Below are 22,198 nucleotides of genomic sequence, written 5' to 3' on the forward strand. Positions count from 1 at the left end.
ACTGAGAGGGGACAAGGCAGCTGCTCTGCTCACTGGGCTCCAGGTACCTGACGTATTCCCTCCATCACAGAGAAATTTAGAAAATGTTCCATGGTCCGTAAAGTGGCTTCCTATTGTTGTGAAAGGCAGTAAATAAATGCAAGAACTTTGAAATCCAATCCCTGGAAAGACTGTTTCGATATCTGCTATCCCGCTATCTGCTGAACATTGATAATATTTTGTGCATGAGGTTGAGCGACCTACACAATATCGGTTATGGATCAGGGTCTTACACCGGATTTCACCAGAGGGGTTGTCACCGGCAATGAGGTCAGTCTGCAGCAGGGTGGAAGACACAGTGGTTCCCAGCCATCACCCCCACCGCCCTCTCTCTCTGTCTGTTTCTCCCACCCCATCTCGATTGGCAGCATCATGTGTACATTCACACTCCTCGCCCACAGTCAATTCCCCTTCCACATTTTAAACCTGTTTCTCTTTCAAATATGTCAGAATAAAGACTTGTTTACGATAAGGGACAGATATGGATTAATGACTGGTGAACATAGGGACACAAACAGGAGGAGTGACTGGGAAATTCCCGCGGTGACAGGCTGTGACTGACAGGAGCCACAAGGATCAGTATTTGTGCCCCAGCTGTCCACAAAATATATCAGTGAATAGAAGCTGGGGGCCAAATGTAATCTTTACAGATTTGTGGGGAGGAAAATTTGTAGGGGGAAAGTGTATTGTGAGGAAGATGTAAAACAGCTTCTGAGGAATTGCCAGGCTTCATGAATGGGCAAGAATATACCGGATGGAACATAATGTGGATAAATGTGAAACAATGTGGAGAAAGAGATTTGAAGGGTATTTCGGAAAGGATGAGGTTGAAGAGTGCAGGTGTACAGTGGGACCTCAGTGTCATTGTCAGTAAATCACCGAAAGCTTTCACGCGGATGCAGCAAGATATGAGGAAGGCTAAAGTAATGTGAGTGAGCCTTCATTGCTCGGGGATCTGACTACAGGAGCAGGAACGACTTGCTTCAGTTGGATAGGAGCTCAGTTAGCCTGCATCTGCAGGACTGTGTGTATATTTGGTCTCCATATCGGAGGAACTATATCGTCACCATCCAGGGAACACAGAAAAGGATCACCTGACTTATTCCCCGGATGGCGGAACTGTGTCCAATGACGAGAAACTGGGCAAACGGAGCCTGTATTCCCCAGAGTTTTGAAAAATGAGAGGCGATCAAGCTGAAATTTACAAAACGCTTAAAGAGGTGGACAGTGCCGCTTCAGGTAAGATATTCCCGCCGGGCTGGAGATTCCTGAACCAGGGCCAAACTTCAACATAAGGCGGTTCTCAATTCGGTCTGAGATGAGGAGAATTTTGAATTCCCTTGGATGGCTGTGAATCTTTGTGATTCTCTACAGCAGAGGGGCGTGAGAGATCACTCTTTCAGCATGTTTCAGGATGGAGTTTCCAGGTTTCTGATTACCAACGGCATTCAGGGTTATTGGAATCGGGAGGGTAAAAGGCACTGGAGTAATCGATCAGACAGAATCATGTTGAATGGTGGGGGCTGAATAGCCGAGACTCATTCCGATTTCCTGTAATCAGTCTCTGAGTATTGCGGTGAAATTCCTCGGGGAAACATTGAACTGGATGTATTTACCAGCGCAGGGATATCGAAACTGAAAGTGGTTTGAATCAGGAAGTGCTGAGGGTGAACATGGCGTCCAGACAGCAGCTCCTGAGTTTGACCGAAGAGTCAATTTGTCCCATTTGTCTGGATTTCTTCACCGATCCGGTTATACTGGAATGTGGACACAACTTCTGCCGCTCCTGTATCACCCAGAGTTGGGAAAAGAAGGAGATAAACTCCTGTCCGGAATGTAGAGAGGGGTTTACGGAAAGAAACCTCAGGGTAAATCGGGCCTTAGCGAATCTGGCGGAGAAAGCTCGAAAATTAAAGCTGGATCCGACAGAGAAGGAAAGTAAACCTCACTGTGAGGTACATCAGGAAGATCTGAAGCTGTTTTGTGAAACTGACAAGAAGTTGATCTGTCTGATTTGTAGAGATTCGCGGGAACACAGAGAGCACCGCTTCCTGCCGATCAATGAGGCTGTTGAAATCTACAAGGTAAACATTGTATTTTGTCATCGATATTTCTAAGCAATCTGTTCAGACCATCTTTGAGACTCGTCTGGACTCACACACCTCCGTCAGAGACCAGAAACAGGAATTGTATCGCTGACAATTGCTCTCCTGCAGCGTTAGTGTTCTTCTGAAATAGTTTTAATAAGGAATTAGCACATTTTCAGGGGCGAACACTTTGAGAATGTAATTTTATTTTCCAATTCTAGGATCAGCTGAAATCTTACTTAGATTCTCTCACAGAGAAGAAATCGGTGGTTCTCCAAACTGAACTGACCCAGAAACGGAAGATTTCCGAAGTGAGGGTGAGCTCTCCCTGTGCTGATTTTCTGGGATCTGGGTTAGTTTTGTTCCCTTTATCGTGGGACATTAATGAGGTTTCACATTACATTTGATAGGAACAGGCGAGCAGTCTGCAGACCCACATCACATCCGAGTTCACTAAAATACACCAGATTCTCACTGAGAAAGAGCAGCGTTTACTCAGAGATCTCAGGGAAGAAGAGGAGAGGATTGTAGAATCAATGGAGAAAAACCTTCGAGAGATTCAGGAGAATTTAAATTCTATTGAGGAGGAACTCTCAAAGTTGCAGAAACAGATGGATCAAAAAGACGAGCTGATATTTCTGAAGGTAAGGGAAGATATTGCACGTTATTTCAGATACATTTCAGATATAATGCTGACTGTAGAAATAATATCGAATTTAGTGCAAAGAAAGTTAACTGAACTTGTGACTGTCTGGACGATTCTGCTGTTGTCTCTGAATTAGGCTCAGTGCTCCCGAAACGTTCACTCTAAAGTCTGTCCACAGATCCTTCCAAACCTGTTGAGAATTTCCAGTAATCTCTGTTTTCTGTAACTGTTGCCACACCGTCTGCAGATTCTGGGGATTACAGACATTCTCCCGAGAATCAGTTGTTATTTTGTTTTTGTATTATTATCTGTGTTCCCAAAGCTTAATGATCTCCTAGAACTCCCATTATAATCCAGTTCCAGTTCCATGTGGAGGGTGTGTGGGTATGTCTGGTACAGTGGGAGTGTGAGAGTCACTGTGTCTGTGAACGGGACTGATGGTCAGTTCCAGTTTATTTTACCCTCTCCTCTATCTTCTTTCCAAAATGTATCACTTTACACTTCCGTGTTGTGTCTGCACATTTCAGCAGCCTGTCTGTCTCCTCCTGAAATCTGTTACTGCCATCCTCACTGTTTGTGATTCGTTTCTTTCAGGAGGAAGCTTGTCGGAAGAGAAGGTAGGACATGCTCTTTACTGAAATTCTGCACAGTTTGCTCAGGGATAGGTTATTTAGTGTTTATTTCCTGGCTATTGTCACTGCTTTAAAGGGTCGTTTATCGGGCGACATGAACTCCGGTTATGCTCACACACAAAGTGTTTTTTACAACAAGAAGCTCATTACAAGTGTGAAACAGCATTAGCTTTGATAAAACTGTTCTACAGTATTGTAAACAATGACAAGATGTCTGTAAATAGTACAGCCTGGTTCTCAGGCTGGAAGTGATCACTGCCCTGATTTGGGCTGTTTGTGTGACTGTGACCTTCCCCTGACCCTGAGAGAGACACACGGCCCATGTTTCCAGGGAATGGCCATCCCTGTCCCTGCATGGCTCCTGACCAGCCAGAGACAGTCAGAGTTTAAATGGGGAATCACAGAGTCATAGAATTATAGTGGCGTACGGCACAGAAAGACTCTTTGGGCCAACTCGTCCATGCCGACCAGTTATCCTAACCTAATCTAGTCCCATTTGCCAGCACTTGGCCCATATCTCACTGCACCCTTCCTATTTATATACCCACTCATATGCCTTTTAAATGTTGCAATTTTACCAGCCTCCACCACTTCATCTGGCAGCTCATTCCATACACACACCACCCTCTGCATGAAAATGATGCCCCTTATGTCCTTTTATATCTTTCCCCTATCACCCTGAACCCTCTAATTCTGGATTTCCCCACCCCAGGGAAAAGACCTTGTCTATTTACCGTATTCATGCCCCTCATGATTTTTATTAACCTCTACACGGTCATCCCTCAGCCTCCGATGTTCTAGAGAAAACAACCCCAGCCAATTCAACCTCTCCCTATAGCATAAATCTTACAACCCTGGCAAGATCCTCGTAAAACTTTTCTAGTCCTGTCAAGTTTCATAACATACTTCCACTAGGAACAAGACCAGAATTGCACGAAAATTCCAAAAGTACCTGATACAATGTCCTGTACAGCCACAACATGACCACCCCACTCCTATACTCAATGCTCTGTCCAATAAAAGAAATCATACACAACACCTTCTTCACTATCCTATCGACCTGCAACTGTATTTTCAAGGAACTATAAATCTGCACTCCAAGGTCTCTTTGTTCAGCAACACTCCCTAAGAACTTTCCATTTAGTGTATAAGTTCTGCTCTGATTTGCTTTTCCAAAATGCAGCACCTTGAATTTATCTAAATTAAACTCCACCTGTTACTCCTCAGTCCACTGATCTAATCCAAATCCTGTTGTACTTTGACGTAACCTTCTTCACTGTCCACTACACCTCCAGTTTTGGTGTCATCTGCAAACTTACTAACCATACATCCAATGTTCACATCCAAATCTTTCATATAAATGAAGAAACATACTGGACCCAGCACTGATCCTTGTGGCACACCACTGGCCTCCAGTCTGAAAAATAACCACCACATCCTGTCTTCTACCTTTGAGCCAATTCTGTATCCAATTAGCTAGTTCTCCCTGTATTCCATGAGATCTAACCTTGTTAACCAATCTCCCACGGGGAACCTTGTTGAATGCCTTACTGAAGTCCATACAGCTCATGTCTACTGCTCCGCCCTCATCAATCCTCTTTGTTACTTCTTCAAAAAACTCTGTCAAGTTCAGGAGACATGATTTCCCATGCACAAAGCCATGCTGACAATCACTAATCAGTCCTTGCCTTTCCACAGTTTTCGAAATCCTGTCCCTTAGGATTCACTCCAACAACTTGCCCACCACCAATGTCAAGCTCACCAGTCTATAGTTCCCTGGCTTTTCCTTGCCACTTTTCTTAAATAGTGGCACCATGTTAGCCAACCTCCAGTCTTCCAGCACCTCACCTGTGACTGTTAATGATGCAATATCTTAGCAAGGGACCCAACAATCACTTCCCTAGCTTCCCATAGAGTTTGAGGGCACACCTGATCAAGTCCAGAGGATCTATCCACTTTTATTTATTTCAAGACATCCAGCACCTCCTCCTCTGAAATATGGACATTTATAAAATGTCGCCATCTATTTCTTTATCTTTCATGTCCTTCTTCACAGTAAACACTGGTGCAAAATAGGTGTTTAGTATCTCACCATCTCTTGCACCTCCACGCAAAGGCTGCCTTGCTAATCTTTGAGAGGCACTACTCCCACCCTCATTACCCTTTTGTCCTTCATATATTTATAAAAAGACTTTCAGATATTTCAGTTTTTTTGTCTCTGTTCCACAAACTCTCTTGATCATACAGTCAGGGGATGGAGGAAATGTCTATCATCTGCAAGGTGTGTGATGTCTCAGTAACTAATCTGTTGTCAGGGCATGGGCCTTTCTCTGGATGTGGGGGTTTCCAATCCTTGCCCTTGCAATATCTAAGTATTTTTGGATCAGTTTTAAAATAAGATGAACATTTCACATTCAAGCTCATTGACTGAAACATGAACAACACTGAAAGCATGATTATTTAAATCATTTCTAATATTTGAACAAAACTGAATTTATAATGTCAACTGTTTAATATTTACAGGATTAGTAAGGAGGGGAACGAATTCTCAGCTGCTGACAGCTCTCTGTCTCTCGCACAGTTCACTGGCCCTTTGCAGTACACAGTCTGGAGAGAAATGACACACACCATTCACCCAGGTAAACATGTGTATTCATTTTGCCTGATGATAATCCAGTTGTGCAGGGTCTCCAAGGCCCCAGGTTACATCTTCACATCATTAGTTGTAAATTCAGAGAGACTCTCCATGGAAACATTGTTCTTTTTGTGGGTTCATTTGGATAAGTGTCTAGAGCCATCAGCTCTGTGTGTCAGAGCAGCAAAGGGTTCTGTCTAATCAGAGGAATAGAGCACGGAAACAGGATTTCGAGAGGAGACTGGGCTGGCTTCATCTGGAGTGACATTGGAGGAACAGTTTTTACCAGAATACAAGGAAGACGGGTAGACCTTAAAGAGCCAGTGTTGACAGGCACATATCAAATGGGGAATGTTTGAGAAACAAAAAGAGAAGTTGCTTCAAAAGCTCAGCAGGTTTGGCAGCATCTGTGGAGAGAAATCAGAGTTAGCATTTCTGATTGAGTGACCCTTCCTCAGAACAGATTCTAACTCAGAAAATGTCAGTTTAAATGCAGAGGATTGGGTGGGGTGAGGGAGTAAGGAGTAAAGGATAACTGGGGATAGACCCCAAAGAGAGAGAAGAGCAGTTAGACAGGCAAAGGAGTGGATAATGATCTGGGTATGAGGGTGAACAGCTGTTAATAGAGACTGTTAATGGCCAGCAATAGGTTGTGTGTAATGTCAGACTATGTGATAACAAGGCTGGACATGAGAGAACTCAGACCCTAAAGTTATTGAAGTGAATACTAATTCCAGAGGGCTGCAGTGTTTGCAAGCAGAAAATGAGCACTGCAGCAAGCTTCTGTTGGAGGTATTCGGCAGGGAACAGAATGGTGTGTTAAGGTCAAAAGTACAGCCGGTCAGACAGCATCTGAGGAGTAGGAGAATTGACTTTTCAGGCATAAGCCCTTCATCAGGAATGCTCTGTTAAAGTGGCAGGCAACTAGAAACTCAGGGTCTTTTTTGTGAGCAAAAAGTAGGTCTTCTTCAAAGTGGTCATCCAATTAATGCTTTGTTTCCCCAAGGGTAGCAGAGACCACATTGTGAGCAGTGAATACAGTAGACTAGATTGTGGGAAATGCAGGTAAAGTACTGCTTCACCAGGAGGGTACATTTGGAGTCCTGGATACTGTGGAGAGAGGGAGTAAATGGGCAGGTGTTACAACTTCGGCAATTGCAGGCAAAGGTGGTGTGTGTGTGTGTGTGTGTGTGTGTGTGTGTGTGTTACAACTTCGGCAATTGCAGGCAAAGGTGGTGTGTGTGTGTGTGTGTGTGTGTGTGTGTGTGTGTGTGTGTGTGTGTGTGTGTGTGTGTGTGTGTGTGTGTGTGTGTGTGTGTGTGTGTGTGTGTGTGTGTGTGTGTGTGTGTGTGTGTGTGTGTGTGTGTGTGTGTGTGTGTGTGTGTGTCCCCGCACCAGGCCGTCTTACGGGGGGGGAAGGGAATATATGTTGGTGGTGGCATCTCACTGGACATGGCGGGAATGTGGCTAATATCCTCAAGATGTGCATGCTGGTGGGATGTGAGGAAAGGACAAGGGAAGCCGATTGTTGTTACAGGAGAGAAGAGAAGGTGAGGGCGGAAGTGTGGGAGAAAGGTTGGACCATTTGAGGGCCCTGTAACCAACAGTGCTGGGGTATCCTTGGTTGAGGAAGAAACTGGACATCTCGGAAATTCCCTTGTCAAAGTTGGCACATCGGAAAAAATGTGATGGGGTGGAGAATTGGGAGAATGGACTGGAATCGTTACATGTAGCAGGATGCAAGGATGTGCAGTCCAGGAAACTGTGGGAATCAGTGGATTTATAATGGATATTGGTGGCCTGTATATTCCCAGGAAAGGAATGGAGGAGTCAGAGCTGGACTAGGTTAAGGTGAGAGCGGTGTGGAAGCTTGAAGTGAAATTGATAAAATTTTCCAATTCCAGACATGAGAGTGAGGAGGCAGCATTAATGTTATCATCGACATACTGCAGAAAGCCTTGTGGGTGGGGGCCGGAATAGGACGAGAAAAGGAATGTTTCACATACACCCCAAAGAGACAGGTATAACAGGGGCCTATGTGGGAAATGATTCCTACCCCTCCGACCTGAAGAAAATGAGGGGAGTTAAAAGAGAAGTTGGTGAGGGTGAGGCTAAGCTCGGCCAAGGGGAGGAGGGTGGTGGGGGTGGGCACAGTTCAGGCCTTTGTTCCAGGAAGAAGCGGACAGCCCTGAGACCATCCTGATGAGGGATGGAGGTGAACAGACATTGCATTTTTTTAAAAATTTGAAAGCTGTTAAAAACCTGAGGCATTATCTGTTAGCTCTAACCAAATTAGCCCTAAAACCCATAGAAACCAGGCACATGGGAAGATATGCGGTTATGACCCTCCACCCCCGGACAAAAAACACAGGGACAACCTAACCTTGTTAAAGGAGCAACATTGTCGCCCCTCTCACTCACGCGACATTCTCAGCCTTCCCACACACATCTCATTTTCACTCTCTCCTCCTCTCTCCCAATTCTCCTCCTCAGAGTTATCTTCCTCATTTTCAAACCCCCTCCCCCTCGCTGCCAACTTCCCTCTCCATTTCCCTTAACCCCTGCCTTTCACCTCCTCCAATCTCATGACCTTGCACACAACCCATCTCTTTATTCACCCCATCATTGTCTCCTCAGATTCCTTGTCCCTATCCCTCACTTCTGTCTCCATACAGGCCCTACTCTCCTCACCCTCCCTCCCCAACACCTTGCCATGGATCACCACTCCCTACCTCTAAGCAACACTCTCTTGTGGTCTCCCACCCCACTAATTCCTGCTCTCACTGTCTCCCTTCTGCTCACTCCCCACTTCTACTCTCTTGACCCTACTCTGTGTACTCACCTGATGAAGGGCTTTTGCCCGAAATGTCGATTTTACTGCTCCTCGGATGCTGCCTGAACTGCTGTGCTCTTCCAGCACCACTAATCCAGAATCTGGTTTCCAGCATCTGCAGTCATTGCTTTTGCCTACTCTTGCACTCCCTCTCTGCCCTCCTGATCACTCTCCATTCATTCTTCCCTCTCCTTCACTGATCCCTCTAGCTTAGCTTCCCATCCTGGTTACTTACTCCTTGACCTCATTCTTCTCTTGGTTTGTATCTGCCATTAATTGTCCTTTAGCCTGACAGACTATGGCCTCACTGCATTCTCCACCCTCCACCTGACTCACCTCCACACTCTTCACATCCATCCATTCCTCTAAATTGTTCACCATTCAGTCCTATCCCCACCCTCCCTCCATTTCCAAACTTTGACAACCTCTTCCCTCCACCTCATTCTCCCCTCCACCTCCCCTTTACACTCTGGTTTCCCACACTCTCCAATCTCCATTGCTATCAATGTTCCCTCACTCCCTCCTGATTTCCCTTTCCCCCTCAATATCACAGCCCCCTCCTGCTCATTCCTCACACTCTCTAGGCTCTCCCTCACTGTCCCCTCAATCACAGCTTCCCAATCTAGTCAGTCTCCCCTCAACCTCACACTGCTCTCACCCTCTGCTTCACACTGCCCCTCACTCCCATCTCACATTCACCCTCCCCTTCCACTCCATTCCTCCATAATCACTCTGCCATGATTTCCCCCACCCCAGACTCTCCCCTCTTTTAATCTTGCCTCCTCACTTTCCCCTTCCTCTTCACTCTCACCTCCACCTCATCCTCAAATTCACTCACCTTCTCCACATTCCTCAGACTTGCTCAACTTCCAAGACCTGACTATCTCCTTCCTTTTAAATCCCTGGCCTACAGTCCCCTCATTTTGACTCTCTTCTCCCCCTCACAGACTCGACCTCATCCTCCAATTCACTGACCTTCAGAATGCCCTTATTTTGTTCTCTCACTTCCACATACGGATTAATTCCCCATACTCTTAACATGTCCCATCCCTCTCATATACCTCGTCACTCCCTGCCACACATTTTTCTCTCCCGCTCACTTATCCCTCCCATGCCCAAAAGGAACCTGTCCTTCTTCCCTCCAGCTCAGCCATCCCTTCCTCCTCACTCTCACCTCCCTTTCTCTCTCCCCCTCACTCACTGCATCTTCATCTCTCAACCCTCCCACTCACTGTCCGCATCTCCAATGCTCACTCGTCCACTTATTTGGCAAATCTTTACTTATCCTTTCATTCTACACCATCAATAACTCTCTCCTATCCCATCCCAAACCGTTCCCCTCCCTCACAAAACCCCTACAGCCTCTTCCCCCATCTTTACTCAGCTTCCACTCATTCCATCCACTATCACTTCCCCATTTCTTCAATCTCCCATTCCCTGATCTGAAATTTTTAAAAACCCTCCTCTCATTTCCTCCCACTCTCCATCATGCTACCCTCCCCTTTACCTGAATCCTCCCTGATAAATGTAACTCCACTCTACCCCTCCCTCAGTCTCCCCACTCCCTTGCTGCCCATCACTCCTGCCTCCCCTCACTATCCTCATTCCCACCCACATCACCTGACTCTCCCCTTCCTCTTGCATTCACCAACCTTCCACTTACTGTTCCCTACCCTTCCAGTTCTACTTACCGTCCACTTTCCTCACTCTCCATTTTCACTGACACTCATTTTGTTATCGCACTCCTCCCTGTGCTCACTTCCCCATTACTCTTCCCTCCTCTCATTCTTCCCTTCCTGTCCCTCCTTTCCTAGTTCCATCACCCTCAGTCTCCAACTCACTCTCCCCTTCTCATTCGTATCTTCCTCCTGCACCTAGCCATCTCCCATTGGAGTCCATGTCCATCCATCTCTCTCAGTCTCTCCTTTCCCTCATTCTGCCCTCCCCCCATCCTGTCGATATAATTCATTCTCACTAACTCCTTCAGTCTCCCTAACGTCTCCCATACCCCTCACTCTTCCCATCGCTCTCCCGTCACCCTTCTGGCCCCTATCATCTGACACTCCCCTATGCTGTCCCACACCCCCTTGCACTCCCCTCACTCTCCCCTCTACTTCCCCAACCTTTAATGCTTCTACTCCATCCTCTTCTGCCACACAATCTGCCCCTCGCTCTCCCCTCACTTTCTGCTTCAGTTTACTGTCTCCAGCACACTGGAATTTGTCACGACCATCACACTTCCCATCCCCACAATTCCCCCTTCTTCTCCCCACTCCTCCTGGCTCTCCAGATGATGGCACTGCAGGCATTCCCCAAACTGCTCTCTCCCTTACCCGGCCCTAGGAATACCCCTTCCCATTGCTCTTACCTGAGCACTCACCCTCGCATTGTTCTCCCTCCTCTGAGCTCCCCCTTAATCTCCACACCACTGTCTCTCATACCACCCCCTCAGTCTCCCTCCTCTCCCTCCCACCTCTCCTCACTCTCCACCCTCTATCCCAACTCTCCTCACTCTCTCCCTCTCTTTCACCTTCCTCTCCCTCCTGCGATAAGGTTAATGTTAGGGTTAGTGTTCTGTTCTTCCTTTCCCCACTAACTCCCCTCCAAATGAACCCTCTCACCTCACCTCCCTCCTTATCCCTCAACAGCCCTCGGCCTTACCATCCTTCCTCCTCATTGCTCCACTCTCACTGCACTCCCCCTCACTCACTTCTCTTTCCCTGTCCCTCTACTCCTTCAAACTCCTCTTTTCCAGATTCGCCCTATCTCCCCTTCACTCTCACCCTCCTGTATCGGTCAACCCCTCACTACCTGCTCCCCTCACTCTCCCTGGCCTCTCTCTCCCTCCCTCTCTCTGACGGTGTTATTTGATCTCTCCCCCAGCTCCAGCCTCTCTGACTCTGGATCCGAACACAGCGCATCCCCGGCTCATCCTGTCTGAGGACCGGACCAGTGTGAGACTCGGAGACACAGAGCAGCTGCTCCCTGACTCCCCGGAGAGATTTGATTTCTGGCCTTTTGTCCTGGGATCAGAGGGATCCACATCAGGGAGACATTACTGGGAGGTGGAGGTGGGGGAGAAGACGGAGTGGGCTCTGGGAGCGGCCCGAGAGTCTGTGATGAGGAAAGGGAGGATCACCCTGAACCCGGAGTCCGGATTCTGGATTGTGGGGCTGTTACCCGGATGTGGTTATTTAGCCGCCACCTCCCCCTCACGGACTCCCCTCTCCCCGAGTGTGAATCCCCGGAAGATCGGGGTTTTCCTGGACTATGAGGGTGGACAGGTGTCATTTTACAATGCGGACACCATGTCCCATCTCCACACTTTCACCCACACTTTCACTGAGAGGCTCTTTTCCTTCTTCCATCCGGGAGGGAATGACGGCGGGAAAAACTCCGCCCCGCTGACAATTTGCGGGATTAAAGGGCACTGACAGATCCATCCCATAATTTCACCCCTTCCCCCTGCCTCCTGCCAGCTGTAAACTGATGGGGGTCAGTCTCAGTCCGAGGGAAAGAAGGAGGGGGAGAGAGAAACAAATAGAAGCCCAATTGTAGGGAGGGACTGACTGGGTAGAGTGAGCTGTGAGCTGCAGGATTCTGGATCAGTGGTGCTGGAAGAGCACAGCAATTCAGGCAGCATCCGAGGACAGGCAAAATCGACGTTTCGGGCAAAAGCCCTTCATCAATAAGGCCAGAATTAGTTGTCCAAAGGAAGTCCTTGAGAAGGGTTGGATGAGCCAATTTCTTGAATTTCGGTAATTCATCTGATACAAATACCCTAAGTATGTTACATGATTTTGTTCCAATTCCACTGAAGGAATGGAGACATAGGTCCATGTCATGGTATTGTGTGTCTTGGGCAGAGGTTGAAGATGTTGATGTCCACATGACTGCATTTTCTTATCTGCAGTAGATGTTGTGAATTTGGTAGGAGCTGTTGGTGAGATGCTCAAACGCCTATTTGCATATCATACATAGTGCTGCCTCTGTGCATTGTGGTGTAGAGAATTATGTTGAATGTGGTGAATGGGAATTCTACTCAGGCTGTTTTGTTCTAGATGTCTTCAAGCATCTTTAGTGTTGTTCCAACTACCTTCATTCAGGCATCTGAAAATAATTCCAATAGATTCTTGACTTGTGCCTTTCAGATAGTGGACAGTAGATGAATTGTTGTCCTCAGAATTCACAGCATCTGACCCATTATTCTATCTTCAGCAATTACATGGCCAGTACCGCTAAAGTTCTGCTAAATGTTATCTGTAGATGTTAAACCTGGTGAATTGCAATGAGGCAATGCCTGAGTGCTATTATTGTGAGACCATTAACCCAGAACCTTAGCTAATGTTTTGGGGACATTGGTTTGAATCCTGCCACTGCAAACTTTGGCATTCGAATTAACACAAAGCGAAAATCTGGCATTAAGTATCTACTGATGACCATGAAACTGTTGATGATTATCAAAGAAAAACCCACCTGCCTCAGTAAAATTCTTCAAGGAAGGAAGTCTGCCAACCTAACCAGGTCTGGCCTTCTCACCCACAGCAATGTGTTGAAATGGCCAAGCAAGCCACCCAGTTCAAATGCAGCTAGGGACAGGCAATAAATGCTGGCCAGCCAGTGACACCCATGTCCCGTGTGAATAAAATAAAATCCAACCGTAGTAATACCATAGAATCCCAAGATTCAATGGTTCGATTGTGCTTGTTTGCAATGGCGATGCCATAGCATGTCAAGTTTCAATAGTTCAATTTTCTCTTTGTGGAGGGCAATTGCCTGACACTAGCCTGGTTTGAATATTCTTTGTTACTTATCAACTATTATGACCCCAGCTGATGTTAATACTAAGTGATATTCCAGAATGACAGCAGGTTGAAGAGGTGTAAGAAGGTTCAAAATGGTTCATGTGGAAATGACATTGATTGATTAATTAGAGGTAGAATCCAAATTATAGTGGTCATGTCATAGAGTGATAGAGGTGCAAAGCACAGAAATAGTCCCTTCGGTCCAACTCGTTCATGTGCAACAGAGACCGAACCTAATCTGGTTCCATTTGCCAGCAACTGGTCCATAATTCTCTAAATCCTTCCTATTCATATACACATTCAGATGCCTTTTAATGGAGTAATTGTACCAGCCTCCACCATATCCTCTGGCAGCTCATTCCATACACGCACCAAAATCTGCGTGAAAAAATTGCCCCTTAAATTTTTCACCTTTCACTAAAGCCCTCTAGTTCTGGACTCCCTCACCCCAGGGAAAATATCTTATTTATTTACCTTATCCATGTCCCTCATGATTTTATAAATTTCTGTCAGGTCACCTTTCAGCCTCTGACACTCCAGGGAAAACAGGGCCAGCCTACTCAATCTCTCACTATAGCTCAAATAGAGACTTTCAAGTGCAGGTTCATAGCTCCTTAAAAGTAGAGTTGCAGGTAGATAGGATAGTGAAGAAGGCGTTTGGTATGCTTTCCTTTATTGGTCAGTGCATTGAGTGCAGGAGTTGGGAGTTCATGTTGCGGCTGTACAGGACACTAGTTAGGCCACTTTTGGAATATTGTGTGCAATTCTGGTCTCCTTCCTGTTGGAAGGATGTTGTGAAACGTGAAAGGGTTCAGCAAAGTTTACAAGGATGTTTCCAGTGTTGGAGGATTTGAGCTATAGGAAGGTGTTGAATAGGCTAGGGTTGTTTTCGTGGAGCATCAGAGGCTGAGCAGTGACCTGATAGAGGTTTGTAAAATCATGAGGGGCATAGATAGGGAAATGGACAAGGTCTTTTTCCTGGAGTGGGGGAGTCCAGAACTAGAGGGCATAGATGAGAGGGGAAAGATGTAAAAGAGACCTAAGGGGCAACATTTTCATGCTGAGAGTGGTGCATGTGTGGAATGGGCTGCCAGACGAAGTAGTGGAGGCTGGTACAATTGCAATATTTAAAAGCCTCTGTATGGGTATATGAATAGGAAGGGTTTGGAGGGATATGGGCCAGGTGCTGGAAGCTGGTACTAGATTGGGTTGGGATATCTGGTCGGCATGAACAAATTGGTCTGAAGAGTCTGTTTCCATGCTTTACATCTCTATGACTAAATCCATCAACCCCAGCAACATCTTGTAAATCTTTTCCGAACCCTTTCAAGTTGCACAATGTCCTTCTGATAAGAGGGAAAACAGAATTGTACACAATATTCCAAAACTGACCTAACCAATGTCCAGTACAGCTGCAACATGACCTCCCACCTCTGAGACTCAATGATCTGTCCAGTAAAGGAAAGCATACCAAATGCCTACGTCACTATTCTATCTATGTCAGACTCCACTTTCAAGGAACTATGAACCTGCACTCCAAAGTCTCTTTGTCCAGCTACACTCCCCAGGACCTTACCATTAAGTGTATAAGTCCTGCTCTGATTTGCCTTTCCAAAATGTAGCATGTCACAATGATTTAAATTAAACTCTATCTGCTATTCCTCAGTCCATTGGCCTGTCTGATCAAGATCACATTGCACTTGAGCTAACCTTCTTCACTCTCCACTACACCTCCAATTTTGGTGTCATCTGCAAACTTACTAACTATACCTCCTATTATCACATTCAAATCATTTTTACAAATGATGAAAAACAGTGGACCCAGCACTGATCCATGCGACACACCAATGGTCACAGGCCTCCTGTCTGAAAAGCAACCCTCCACGATCACACTTTGTCTTATACCTTCAAGTCAGTTCTGTATCCAAATGGCTAGTTCTCCCTGTATTCCACGTGATCTAACCTGCTAACCAGTCTCCCATGATTAACCTGTTGAACGCTTTACTGAAGGCCATATAGATTATGTCCACCGCTCTGCCCTCATCAACCCTGTTTGTTACTTCTTCAAAAAACTCATTCAAGTTCATGCGACATGATTTCCCATGGCCAAACCCAATCAGTCCTTGCCTTTCCAAGTACATGTAAATCCTCTCCCTCATGATTCTCTCCAACAACTTGCCCACCACCAATGTCAGGCTCACTGGCCTGGAGTTCTCTGGCTTATCCTTACCACCTTTCTCAAATACTGGGACCACGTTAACATCTTCTGGCACCTCACCTGTGACTATTGATGATACAAATATCTCAGCAAGGGGCCCAACAATAACTTGCCTAGCTTCCTACAGAGTTCTAGGGTACACTTGATCATGTCTTGGTGATTTATTCACCTTTATGCATTTTAAGATGTCCAGCACCTCTTCCTCAGTAATATGGAGAAAGTGAGGACTGCAGATGCTGAAGATCAGAGTCGAGAGTGTGGTACCGGAAAAGCACAGCAGGTCAGGCAGCATCTGAGGAGAAGGATAATTGACGTTTCAGGCAAAAGCCATTCATCAGGAATTTCCTGACGAAGAGCTGATGCCCGAAACATCAATTCTCCTGCTCCTTGGATGCTGCCTGATCTGTTGTGCTCTTCCGGCACCACACCCTCATATCCTGTGTAATATGGACAGTTTTCAAGATGTCACCCTTTATTTCACTACTTTCTGTATCTTCCATGTCCTTCTCCATAGTAAACATTGATGCAAAATACTCGTTTAGTATCTCCCCCATCTCATGTGGTTCTACATGAGGGCGGCACGGTGGCACAGTGGTTAGCACTGCTGCCTCACAGCGCCAGAGACCTGGGTTCAATTCCTGACTCAGGCGACTGACTGTGTGGAGTTTGCACATTCTCCCCGTGTCTGCGTGGGTTTCCTCCGGGTGCTCCGGTTTCCTCCCACAGTCCAAAGATGTGCACGTCACGTGAATTGGCCATGCTAAATTGCCCGTAGTGTTAGGTAAAGGGGTAAATTTAGGGGAATGGGTGGGTTACGCTCCGGCGGGTCGGTGTGGACTTGTTGGGCCGAACGGCCTGTTTCCAATCTAATCTAATCTACACTTAGGCTGCCTTGCTGATCTTTGAGAGGCCCTATTCTCACCCTAATTACCCTTTTGTCCTTAATGTATTTATAAAATCCCTTTGGATTCTCCTTTACCCTATTTGCAAAAGCTAGCTCATGTCCCCTCATTACCCTCCTAATTTCCCTCTTAAGCATTCTCCAACTGCCTTTCTACTCTTCTAAGGATTCAATCGATCTCTGCTGTCTATACCTGATCTATGCTTCCTTCTTTTTCTTAACCAAAATCTCAATTTCTCTAGTCTCCAGCATTCCTTGCACTTACCAGCCTTTCCTTTCACCCTAACAGGAATATACTGTCTCTGGACTCTCATTATCACATTTTTGAAGGCTTCCCATTTTGCAGCCATCTCTTTACTTGCAAATATCTGCCCCCAATCAATTTCTGAAATTCTGTCCTAATACCATCAAAATTAATCTTCCTCCAAAGGATCCGGTCTATCCTTTTCCAACTTTACTATAAAACTCATAGAATTATGGTCGCTAGTCACAAAGTGCTTCCCCACTGACACCTCAGTCACTTGCCCTGACTTATTTCCCAAGAGTAGGTCAAGTTTTGCACTTCCTTTTGTCAGTACAGCCACATACTGAATTAGAAAATTTTCATGTACACACATAACAAATTCCTCTCCATCTAAACCTTCAACACGATGGCAGTCCAAGTCTCTGTTTGGGAAGTTAAAATCCCTTACCCTAACTACACTATTATTCTTACAGATAGCTGAGATCTCCTTGTAAATCTGTTTCTCAATTTCTTGCTGACTATTGGGTGGGTCTGTAATACAATCCCAATAAGGTGATCATCCTTTTCTTATTTTTTAGTTCCATCAAATGTGTTCGGCAAGTTCTTTCTAAAAGATCTAGGTGAAATTCTGCAATTCATCTTGTTGATGGTTTGCAGCACTGCGATTGATTGTCAGTGATACTGGAATGTACGCTTGTGGATGTGGTGCTGATCAAATGGGTCACTTTGTCCTGATGGTGGCAAACCTCTTGAGTATTGTTGGAGCTGCATTCATCCAACTATATTTCATGACACTCGTCATTTATGCTCTTGTAGATGTTACATAGTCTCTAGGAACTCATGAGATGTATTTGTTGCAGAATTCCTCAATTCTGAACTGCTCTTGCAGCCAAAGTATTCACGTGGCTAGTCTACTTCCATTTCTGGTCGTTGGTAACCCCAAATTGTTGACAGTGGAGATTTCAGTACTTCCCATGCTATTGAATGTTAAAGGCCTATGGTTTGATTGTCTCTTGTTGGAGATGATCATTGCCTGACACTTTAATGGTACTTGCAACTAGTCAGCTCAAAGCAAATTTTGTCCAGGTCTTGCTGCATTAGACCTGGCAGGTTGGGAATGTTATGGTAAATGCTGTGGAATCATCCATGAACATCTTCACTTTTGATGTTACAATGGAGGGAAGGCCATTGATGAAGCAGATGAAGATGTTTGGGCCCAAGATGTTATCCTGAGGATATTTTGAAGGCATACCATGGAGCTGAAATGACTGACCTCAACAGCCACATGATCTTCCCATGTGTCGGGTATGAATCCAACCAGTGGAGATTTTTACCCCGATTCCCATTAACTCAGATTTTGCTAGAGTTCCTTAATGCATCCTGATATCAAGCGAGTCTCTCTAATTTATTCCTGGAATTCAGCTCTCTTGTACATGTTTGAACTAAGACCAGTGATTGTGGTGGAACCCAGACTGATAGTCAGTGAGCAGGTTGTTGCTGAACAGGTGTTGTTTCATAGCACTGCTGATGTCACCTTCCATCACATTACTGATGGAGCAGCAATTGATTCTGTTGGATTTATCCTGCTTTTTGTGTCCATGGCATACTTGGGGAAATTTTCCACAATGTTGGCTGGATGGTAGTGTTCTTTAGCTGTACTAGAACAGACTGCTCAGAGGTGTGGGACAGTTCTGAAGCACACATAGAGTCATGGGGTCATACAGCATGAAAAGATACTTCAGTCCAACTCATCTGCCCGAACCAGATACCCAAATCTGATCTTTTCTCACGTGCCAGCATTTGGCACCTTTAAAACCCCCACCCCTTTAAACCTCTCTGTTTCATTTACCAATCTAGATGTCTTTTAAATGTGTTAATTGTACTCACCTCCACCACTTCCCCAAACAGCTCATTCCATACATGCACCGTCCTCTGCAGCAAAATGCTACCCCTCAAATCCATTTTAAATCTTTCACTTCCTACCTTAAATCTATGCTTTATAGTTTTGGACTCCCCACCTGCGAAAAATTATCTCTGCTATTCACACTATTCATGTCCTATGATTTTGTAAACTTCAATAAAGTCACCCCTCAGTCTCTGACATTCCTGGAGAGAAAAAAGGCCCAGCCTATCCAACTTCTCCCTTTCGCTCAAACTCTCTAGACCTTGGCAACATCCTCATCAGAGGAGAAAGTGAGGACTGCAGATGCTGGAGATCAGAGCTGAAAATGTGTTGCTGGAAAAACGCAGCAGGTCAGGCAGCATCCAAGGAGCAGTAGAATCAACGTTTCGGGCATAAGCCCTTCTTCAGGAATGAGGAACCCCATCCTCATAAACATAGTCTCCCCCCTTAACACCATCCTTCAGACAGAAGGGGAACCAGAACTGCAACAGTATTCAAAAGTCACCTAACCAATTTCCTATACGGCATAAGCGGTTCCCGAAACGTCGATTCTCCTGCTCCTTGGATGCTGCCTGACCTGCTACGCTTTTCCAGCAACACATTTTTCAGCTCTGATCTCCAGCATCTGCAGTCTTCACTTTCTTCTCCTTGAAGATGGGGAAGCTCAGGTTATCAATGCAAAACATCAGGCTGAAGCAAATGCTTCAGCTTTATGTTTTGCACTGATATCCTGACCTCTCCCATCTTCAAGAATGAGGCTTTTTTTTGTTTGTGGAGCCTCCTCGAACAATAAATTGTTTAATTGTCCACCACTGGGTATGGCAGGACTATAGGCACTTATTGCTGATCCATTGCTTGTGGAATCATGTGACTCTGTCTAACATTTATTGTGTGTGCTGTCTGGCACACAAATAGTCCTGTTCTGTAGCTTCATCAGATTGATATCTCATTATTATGCTTGGTGTTGTAATTCAAAAGTGTGGCACTTGAAAAGCACGGCAGATTAGGCAGCATCCAAGAAGCAGGAGAGTTAATGTCTCGGGGTGGTGGTGGAAGAGGGCCGAGAGATAAATAGGAGTGTGTGAGTGGGGCTGGGAGGAGGGTAGCTGGGAAGATGATAGGTGGATGCAGTTGAGGTGTGATTGTGAATGGTCAGTGGGAAGGTTGGAGTGGATAGGTGGGAAAGAAGAGGGACTGGTAGGACAGGTCAAGAGGGCGGTGTCAAGTTGTAGGGTTGGATATGGAATGAGGTGGAGGAAGGGAAACTTGGGAACTAGTGAGGTCAATGTTGATGCCGCATGGTTTAACAGTCCCAAGGCGGAAGATGAAATGTTCTTCCTCCAGGCATCAGTTGGCTTGGATTTGGCTGTGGAGGAGCCACAGGACTTCCATTTGGGGGACAGGGAGGGGGAGTTGAAATGATCGGCCACAGGGCTGTGGGTCTTTAGTGCGTGGGTCCCAGAGGTTTTCCCTGAAATGTTCTGTGAGTTTGTGTCCTGTCTCCCTGATTTTGAGGAGACCACACTGAGAGCAACGGACATAGTAGCTGAGTGGTTTGGATGTGTAGGAAAATCTCTGCTAGATGTGAAAAGATCCACTAGGTCCTTGGACTGAGGTGAGGGGGGGGGGGGGGGGAGGTGTGGCAAGGAGAGGTGCCGGTGTGGAAGGTGGGTGGTGGGGGCGTGGACCTAACAAGGGAGTCATTGAGGGAATGGTCTCTGCAGAATGCAGGTAAGAATGCAGAGAGAAATATATCTCTGGTGGTGGGGTCTGATTGTAAGTGGCAGAAATGGTGCTGTATCTGGAGATTAATGGGGTGGAAGGTGAAGACCAGGGCAGTTTCTTTCCTTGTTGCGTTTAGAGGGGTGGGGTTCGAGGATAGGGGGGCGAGGAGTGAGGAGATGTACTGGAGGGCATTGTTGATCACTTGGGAAGGGAATCTGTGGGCCTTGAAATAAGAGGCCATCTGGGAAGTCCTGGAGTGGAATTGCTTCCCCTGTGAGCAGATACGGCGAAGGCGGAGGAACTGGAAGTAAGGTGTTGTATTTTTACAAGAGATTGCTGCGGGAGTCGGTGGGTTTGAAATAGATGCCTGTGTTGAGTCAATCACCAGAGATGGAGACGGAGAGGTCCAGGGAGGGGAGGGAGGTGTCCAAGATGGTCCAGGTGAACTTGTGGTCAGATTGTAAGATGTTAGTGAAATTGGTGTACTGTTCAAACTCCTTGTGGGAGCATGATGTGGCACCAATGTAGCGGAGGAAAAGGTGGAGGATGGTGCCAGTGTAACTGTGGAAGCGGGATTGTTACACATACCGGATGAAGAGGTAGGCATAGCTGAGGCCCATTGCTACCCCTTTGGTCTGAAAAAGGTGGGGAGTTTCGAGGAGAAATTGTTGAGGTTGAGGACCAGTTCTGCCAGCCGAAGAAGTGTGTCAGTGGAGAGACACTAGTTGGGTCAGCGGGAGAGGAATAAACGGATGACTTGGAGGCCTTTCTCATGGAAGATGGACATTTACTGGGACCAAATGTCCATAGTGAAGATGAGGTGTTGTAGGCCGAGGAAACAACAGTCATGGAGGAGGCGGAGGGCCAGGGTGGTGTCCCGAATGTATGTGGGGAGATTCTGAACTAAGGAGAACAGGAAGTGTTAAGATAATTTTGGTGGGGCAGGAGCAGGCAGAGATGATAGGTCACCTGGGGCAGTCAGGTTTGTGGATTTTCGGTAAGAGGTAGAACCAGGCGGGGCGGGGTGGACTTCCCAAAAAATGAGATTGGAAGCTGTGAGTGGGACATCCTCTGATGTGACGAGGTTGTGGATGATCTGGGAGACAATGGTTTAGTGATGGGAGGTGAGCTTGTGGTGGAGAGGGCAGTAGAAGGAGGTGTCTGTGAGGTGGTGCCTGGCTTCAGCGGTTCAGAGATTGTTGTGCCAAACTACCACTGTGTCACCTCCTTCTCCGCTGGTTTGATGGTGAGGTTGGGGTTGGAGCAGAGGGAGTGGAGGGCTGTGCATTGCGAGGGTGAGAGGTTGGAGTGGGTGAGAGGGGTGGACAGGTTAACATGGTCAAAGTCGAGGTAAGAGGTCCGCAAGAGGATGAGGAATGTTGGGCGCATGAGAAGGGGTCTTTGGAGGGTGGGTGGGAGTCATGATTGAAACAGTAAGCACGGGGCAGAGGGGGCAAAAGAAAAGTTCAATGTTACAATGTGTGCAGGATTCGTTGAGCTGGGAGCATACTGGGATGAAGGTGATTCCTT

General features: G+C 46.3%; 1 pseudogene across 1 annotated transcript; it reads left to right on the forward strand.

Moving 5' to 3' along the window:
- The first annotated feature begins 1,667 nt into the window (after positions 1-1,667).
- On the forward strand, positions 1,668-16,169 carry LOC148140100 (zinc-binding protein A33-like; annotated as a pseudogene). The gene is made up of 6 exons (XR_015753045.1): positions 1,668-2,123; positions 2,348-2,443; positions 2,537-2,770; positions 3,367-3,389; positions 5,928-6,043; positions 11,756-16,169. The product of XR_015753045.1 is annotated as a zinc-binding protein A33-like (transcript).
- Positions 16,170-22,198: the final 6,029 nt, after the last annotated feature.

This window comes from Chiloscyllium plagiosum, unplaced genomic scaffold (assembly GCF_037043375.1).
Source record: "Chiloscyllium plagiosum isolate Xiang-an unplaced genomic scaffold, Cpla_swu_hap1 HiC_scaffold_35, whole genome shotgun sequence".
Lineage (NCBI taxonomy): Eukaryota > Metazoa > Chordata > Chondrichthyes > Orectolobiformes > Hemiscylliidae > Chiloscyllium > Chiloscyllium plagiosum.